This window comes from Archocentrus centrarchus, chromosome 10, assembly GCF_007364275.1.
Source record: "Archocentrus centrarchus isolate MPI-CPG fArcCen1 chromosome 10, fArcCen1, whole genome shotgun sequence".
Lineage (NCBI taxonomy): Eukaryota > Metazoa > Chordata > Actinopteri > Cichliformes > Cichlidae > Archocentrus > Archocentrus centrarchus.
This window is the reverse complement of record NC_044355.1, coordinates 3,000,034-3,007,293: the sequence shown is the minus strand read 5'-3', so window position 1 is coordinate 3,007,293 and position 7,260 is coordinate 3,000,034.

The window sequence follows — 7,260 nt, the reverse complement described above, 5'->3', positions numbered from 1 at the left end:
ATCCACCCCCCCTCCCCGCGCCGCCACCGCCGCCTGCAGAATTAGGAGATTTACTGTGGTTTGAGATCTAGGAAATTATCAATTTTACGTCACAAGTGTGCCAGAAGCAGATCATATGCATTAGATTGATCTCGCTGATATTTTAAATTGATTGTTTGAGTCAGTCTGTGGTTAAAGAAGACGTTTATATATTAAAAGAGATGGGAAAATGGCAGTATTTAGCAGTGGATCAGATATGAATGCTGCTGGAGGAGAAGTTCCAGCTGTGGGTTGTTTAAAGGTTTATTTCATTTCTGGCCACTCAGGGTGCTGTGGAGCTTATTGAAAGGAGGCCTGTATTACCTGCTCATCTTGCTCACTCGTGGTTGAAAACATAATGAAGTAACAAGTACATAAGACAGTGTTCCACGCTTCACAACTAAGCCTTCAGCATGGCAAGCATCAGGGAAGACAATTTGTGACACTATTAATTGCACAGAAAAATGCCGCTGCTGAATAGTGTGCTGGTAAACGTCTGAGATGGGGTCTGAGCACATTCATGAACAGTAAAGACAGATGAGGGTGAAGAGAACGAGATAAAATATACTCATGATAAAGGAGAGGAATATAACCTACTGAGTACTACAGGCTCTGAAATGTACTCAAAGTAAGAAAGTAAAAGTAGCAGGTTGTATAAATGTTGAATTCAGTGAATGAATCTCCGCATCAGCAGCTCTGCTACACTTCATGTAACTCTGACCATGAACACAGCCTAACACAGAGCTTTACTGTAAATACAGTACAGCAGGCTGACCTGTGTGTGTGTGTGTGTGTGTGTGTGTGTGTGTGTGTGTGTGTGTGTGTGTGTGTGTGTGTGTGTGTGTGTGTGTGTGTGTGTGTTTATAACACACTGAACTGCAGTATCTTCATACAATCTTTGAATTACACAAAGTTAGCATACCTCGGTTTGTTTTGCAGTCCTTACCTCGCTCCTCTTCAGGAGTGCTAGCTAAGAAGCTGGAAGTACCGGGAGCACAACCTATGGACATCTGCACTCAGTCCGGCCCACTGTTAGCCCTGATTATAGCGCGATAAATGATACATAAATTGTTCCTCCATTTATGCTCAGATCTTTTGATGTTTGACGGCGCACTGTAAGTAACGAGTCTGTTTGAAAATGGAAGAAGTAGAAAGTTTGGATATTTCTGTAAAAATGTAGGGAGTAAAATTAAAAAGTAGTCAGAAAAATAAATACTCAAGTAAAGTACAGATACCTGAAAAATCTACTTAAGTACAGTAATGAAGTGTTTGTACTTCGTTACTTCCCACCTCTCTCTAATACTAGTTTGTGCACATGGAGCTGACAGCACATGGCTGTCTGTTCACAACCATCTAATGGCCAGATTATCTGTCAGCATCAGTCTGTATACAGTTCAGTTTTTGCCGTTATGCTGCACTTGTGAGCTGGAAGAAAACGTTTGCTGTGCAGTATTTTTCCTGACAGCAGAATAACTTGTGCCACAAAGTTCCGAAGGATGATTCCAAATGGAGATCGTTTCAGTCACGTTTAACTCTAACGAGCTAGATGTTGACTTTGTTTAAAATCAGGGGCAACAAAAAGTGGCTGCGGTGCCTGGTGGTGGTGTGCTGGTGGACATTACTGCCTCACAGCAAGAAGGTTCTTGGTTTGAGCCCACCAGCCGACTGGGGCATTTCTGTGTGGAGTCTGCAAGTTCTCCCTGTGTCTGCGTGGGTTCTCTCCAGGTACTCCTGCTTCCTCACACTTTCCAAAAACAGCCACACTGGGATAATTCTTGGTTGGAGCTCAGGAGGTAGAGCAGGTCATCTACTGATCAGAAGGTTGGTGGATCGATCCCTGGCTGCTCCAGTCTGCATGCCAAAGTGTCCCCGTCTGATATATCCATTGGAGTATGAATATGTGTGAACGGGTCACTATAAAACACTTTGAGGGCTCAAAGTAGAGTAGAAAAGCACTATATAAGAATTAGTCCATAGCAGGTGTGAATGGCTGTCTCTCTGTTAGACCTGTCCAGGGTGTACCCCACCCCTCACCCCATGGCAGCTGGAATAGCCTCCAGTTCCCCCGTGATCCTGAATTGGATAAGTGGAAGAAGCTGGATGGTCATGCTGCCCAGTGCTTACAGCATTAACGACAGAGATGTTTGATAAACACATCATATGATTTAATATCTTTCATAGTGTTAAAGCCCCAAGTGGAGGAGTTCAAGTATCTCGGGGTCTTGTTCACGAGTGATGGGAGAAGGGAGCGGGAGATCGACAGATGGATCAGGGCTGCGTCTGCAGTGATGCGGACGCTGCACCGGTCTGTCGTGGTGAAGAGGAAGCTTAGTGTAAAAGCGAGGCTCTCGATTTACCGGTCGATCTACGTTCCTACCTTTACCTATGGTCACGAGCTTTGGGTAGTGACCGAAAGAATAAGAGCGCGAATACAAGCGGCAGAAATGAGTTTCCTCCAAAGGGTGGCTGGCCTCTCCCTTAGAGATAAGGTGAGGAGCGCGGCCATCCGGGAGAGGCTCAGAGTAGAGCCGCTGCTCCTCCACATCGAAAGGAGCCAGTTGAGGTGGCTCGGGCATCTGATTGGGATGCCTCCTGGCCGCCTCTTGGGTGAGATGTTCCGGGCATGTGCCACCGGGAGGAGGCCCCGTGGGTAGACCCAGGACACGCTGGGGAGATTATATCTCTCGGCTGGCCTGGGAACACCTTGGGGTCCCCCCAGATGAGCTGGAGGAGGTGGCTGGGGAGAGGGAAGCCTGGGCTTCTCTGCTTAGGCTCCTGCCCCCGCAACCCGGCCCCGGATAAGCGGGAGAGAATGGATGGATGGATGGATGGATGGTGTTAAAGTGATAGGACTCATTTTGACAGTGGTCATGCTAGTGATGTCATTCGCTGATCACATCCTGTCTGGAATCCCCTCATCACTTATTTGAATTAAGATTCAGTACGGGCAGTTTTTTTTTTAAGAAGTTACCATTCTACATGAGAAATGTATCAACACTTGGAGACAAAAATCTGTTACCGCAGTTAATTTATTAAATCACATAAATATTTGATGGATTACATAAATAAAATAAATATTAAAAAGCATGAGAACTTTGTACAGTGTTTTTGAAATGACTGACATATTAGTGCACTGCATTTTAAAATAATAAATAAAGATAAAGTAGAGACACACCTCAGAGTTAAATTTAAAGACATTATGAAGAATTTCAAAAATCTTTTAAACTGCAAACTTATTCAAGGACATTTCCTTTGTAAAACTATGACACTGTGGTTCCTGCTGAGGTGATCTGCTCAATGAAGGCTTCAAATTCCTTCAGAAAGGTGCCAAACGTGAGGGATCCCACTTGGTCTGTCTTGCACTGTATGTGAGGAGAGGAGCACAGATTAGCATTATTTTTAAGTTACTTAAATGTAATAACTTATAAGACAAAACTTTTAATACTCACAGATGGTTGGGACACATTAACCTGTTCCAAAGCATCAAGTGTGATATTACAGTCTTTACACTGACAATGTTTGTCGGCGTGCAGCAGTCCTTCAGAGATGATCTTAACAGCTGCAGAACGGCAGGAATCCTGATAAAGACAGCTGTTGTTAGGATCATACAGCGGAGTACAAAAGCTTATCATTTACTGGTCCTAGTGTAAGTGTAAGCCCATTCTTTCTCTCCATCACAGATTAATATTGCTCAAGAATCAAAGTTTTTTTGTTTTTTTTTTTAGCAATTTCAAGACATACGTTTGTCCCTTAAAGACTGGCTTTAGGAAATGACTGCAGTTGGTGGAGACTTGTTGCTGCAGTTTATAAAAGCTCCACCAACATGAATTTAAAAAAAAAAAAGAAGAAGAAAAAAAAAGAAAAAGCCAAAATCTGATCTTAAGTGATCTCTTACCGTCACATTTTTTGGAAAACTGAAAGTCACGTTTTCCTACAAAAAAAGGAGAAAAAGAGAACATTACTTTTCACTGCATTAAAACATCCTCTTTATAGCAACACCTTGCCCTGGTTACCTTTGTAAATAGCTTATATAACAACACTTGTGATTTTTAACTTACATGACAAGTGACCTGCTGAAGAAATTCGAAGCGGAAGTCTTTCTTCACAGGTGCTGCTTGAAGGCACCCAATGAGAACAGAGATCCAGAGTGCAGTTCTGAAATAGTGCTCCATGGTAAACTTGTAAAAAGCAGGATTGTAATTTGCTGTGAAGATGAAAAGTATCTCTCTCTATCTGTGGCTTGTGATCACCTCTCCCTGCAGTTGGCTAATTTATACAGCAGACCTTAGAGTGAGTGGGCAGATTCAGGTAACTTTTCCTATTAATCATTTTGCCTTTTTTCCACTGGCAGCACAACACGGTGAAAACCCAGAATTGGGGCAAGATGGGTTATGGTGGCTATTGAATAGTTTTCTTTTATCTCAGTCCTTATTTAGTCAAATCAGAGTTAGCAGTTATGTAAGTTTACGTATATGTACAGCCTATACTCCGCTTCCTTACTTTGTTGATCTTTGCTTTACTAGTGCTTGTGTAGAATCAGTGAAAACAGTGAGCACAAAGTGAAAGATGCTGGGGTTTGGTTTCCTCCCTTCAGAGAATTTTGTTGGCCTCCTTTTTTTTTTTTTTTTTCTTTTCTTTTTTTTTTTTAGCACTATGAAGAGCAACAACCTTCAAGACCACAAATCTATCTGCAACATTCATACCTTTTGATATTGGGTTTTGTCTTTTAGCTGGAGCAGCGGTTGAGTTTTTTTCTGACTGTTTAATTTTTTTTACATTTCAAAAACAGTTACACACATGCGATGCAAAATGAAACCAAACAAACAAACTGCACTCCTGTTGAAATGCCTTATTCTGAAGGCATTTCTATTGCATCAGAATTGATAAGATAGATGGTTGACACATGCAGGTTACACAGTAGCAACGAGCAAAGGATTTCTCTTGCACCCACGGTTTTGGGGATTCCCCTCAGGAATCCCAGATGAGGCAGGTTATGCAATGCTAAAAATGTGTCATCTTGGACTGTTGTCAATGGTTTTGCTCACTCGATACCATTTTTAGTTGGGTTTCAGTTTTGAGGTGTCTTCAGGAGTCATACAAAAATTGTGAAAGTGGCAGGATTTTTGACGTGCTTGAAGAGGGTGGGGAAATTTCTATCCATAATATTAGTAGCATTTTGGGGCATCCCTGCTGTTTCCATGTCTTGCTTTGTAATCTTTTCCCACACGAAATGTGATATTAAAATAGAAGTATCAACACTTTGATTTGACCGGGAAGGAAATTAAAGTAGTTTTCACAGCACACTTAAAGATGTCCAACATGCATTCAGGGTCAGTTTTACTTGGCAAACGAAGGTGATCATAAATAAATAAATTTATTTGTAACTTGTTGCTGTGAATGTAAAATTAAAATTTCTGAGTTCAAATCAAATTGCTAATTTTCTTCTTTGTTAGTTTTTTGTTTATTTGTTTTCTGTTCAGTGAGATTGTGCTTTACTGGATTGTTTGAGGCACCGTTTACACGAGAACGTTTTCAGATGAAAACGGTAAAGTTTCGATGCGTTTCGGCCTCCTGTTTACAGGAGAACGATGTGAAAACGCTACTTTTAAAAAGGGCTCCAGAGTGGAGCGTTTTTATATATATATATATATATATCAGGGAGCAAGTGAACATTGTGTCCTCAAAGTTGATGTTAGAAGCAGGAAAAATGGGCAGGTGTAAGTATCTGAGCAAGTTTGACAAGGGCCAAATTGTGATGGGTAGATGACTGGCTCAGAGCATCTCCAAAACTGCATCTTACGTGGGGTGTTCCCAGTCTGCAGTGGTCAGTATCTATCAAAAGTGGTCCAAGGAAGAAACAGCGGGGAACCAACAACAAGACTCACCGATGCACTTTTCGGGCAAAGGCTGGCTCATGTGGTCTGATCCAACAGACGAGCTACTGTAACACAAATTGCCAAGAAAGTTAATGCAGGTTCTGATGCAGTTTGTTGTGTATGGGGCTGCATAAGCTGCAGACCAGTCAGGGTGCCCATGCTGACCCTTGTCACCAACAATGGGCACATGAGCGTCAGAACTGGACCACGGAGCAATGGAAGAAGGTTGCCTGGTCTGATGAATCACTTTGTCTTATGCATCACGTGGATGCTGGGTGCATGTCTGTCGCTTACCTGGGGAACACCTGGCACCAGGATTCACTATAGGAAGAAGGGAAGCCTGCAGAGGCAGTGTGATGCTTTGGGCAATGTTCTGTTAGGAGACCTTGGATCCTGTTGTCCATGTGTATGTTACTTTCACACGTACCACTTATCTAAGAACTGTTGGAGACCGTGGAAATAGTATTCCCAGATGGCTGTGGCCTCGCTCAGCAGGATAGCGCACCTTGTCACAAAGATCAGACCATCTCAAACTGCTTTCTTGAACATGACAGTCAAATGGCCTCCACAGCCACCAGGTTTCAACAGGAGATTCACATCATCTGCAGCAACTATGTGATGCTAACATGTCAATGTGGGCCAAAAATGTCTGAGGAATGTTTCCAGCACCTTATCGAATCTGTGCCACAAAGAATTAAGGCAGTTCTGGAGGAAAATTGGGTCCAACGGTACTATCAAGGTGTACCTAATGAATTGGCTGGTTTAATTTTTAGTGAAATCTGTGGTTTCCATACTTATTTTATTTAATCATCACCCACAGGATTTCCGCACTTTTTGTTTGTGTGGGACATGAGCGATAAGGGGCAAATTAAGCACAAATCACAATTACTTTGTGTTTTTAAAGGACTGAGTCATCTTTCCTACTAGGACTCCTACAGCAGCCTATAAGACATGCAAATCAAGCTGTTAGGAAACTTCCTCTACAGTTAGGCAGATATCTCCATTTGGCCAAAATATAACTCTGGCAATTATGCTCCGAGTCTAACGATATTTAAAATTCACTGTTTCAAATACAGTATAGTTTTAAATACTTTTTAAAATTCCATCTAGGTGTAACGAAACTTGGATCAAATGCCTCATACAGGTAATTTTGGGTCCTTTTGCATGAGTCCAGGTTTTAGTTCCTCTGACGCTTTGTGTGGATGAAGCTGTTGAAATGCACACTGACCAGAAAATGCACTTTGTGTCCGAAAAACTAAATGACACCACATTCATTATGTTTCACCACACACAGAGAGAATGAAAAGGAAATAAAAAAATTTTGGTTTCCGTGATCGTTGTGATGTCACTGGAGACAATTGAAGTT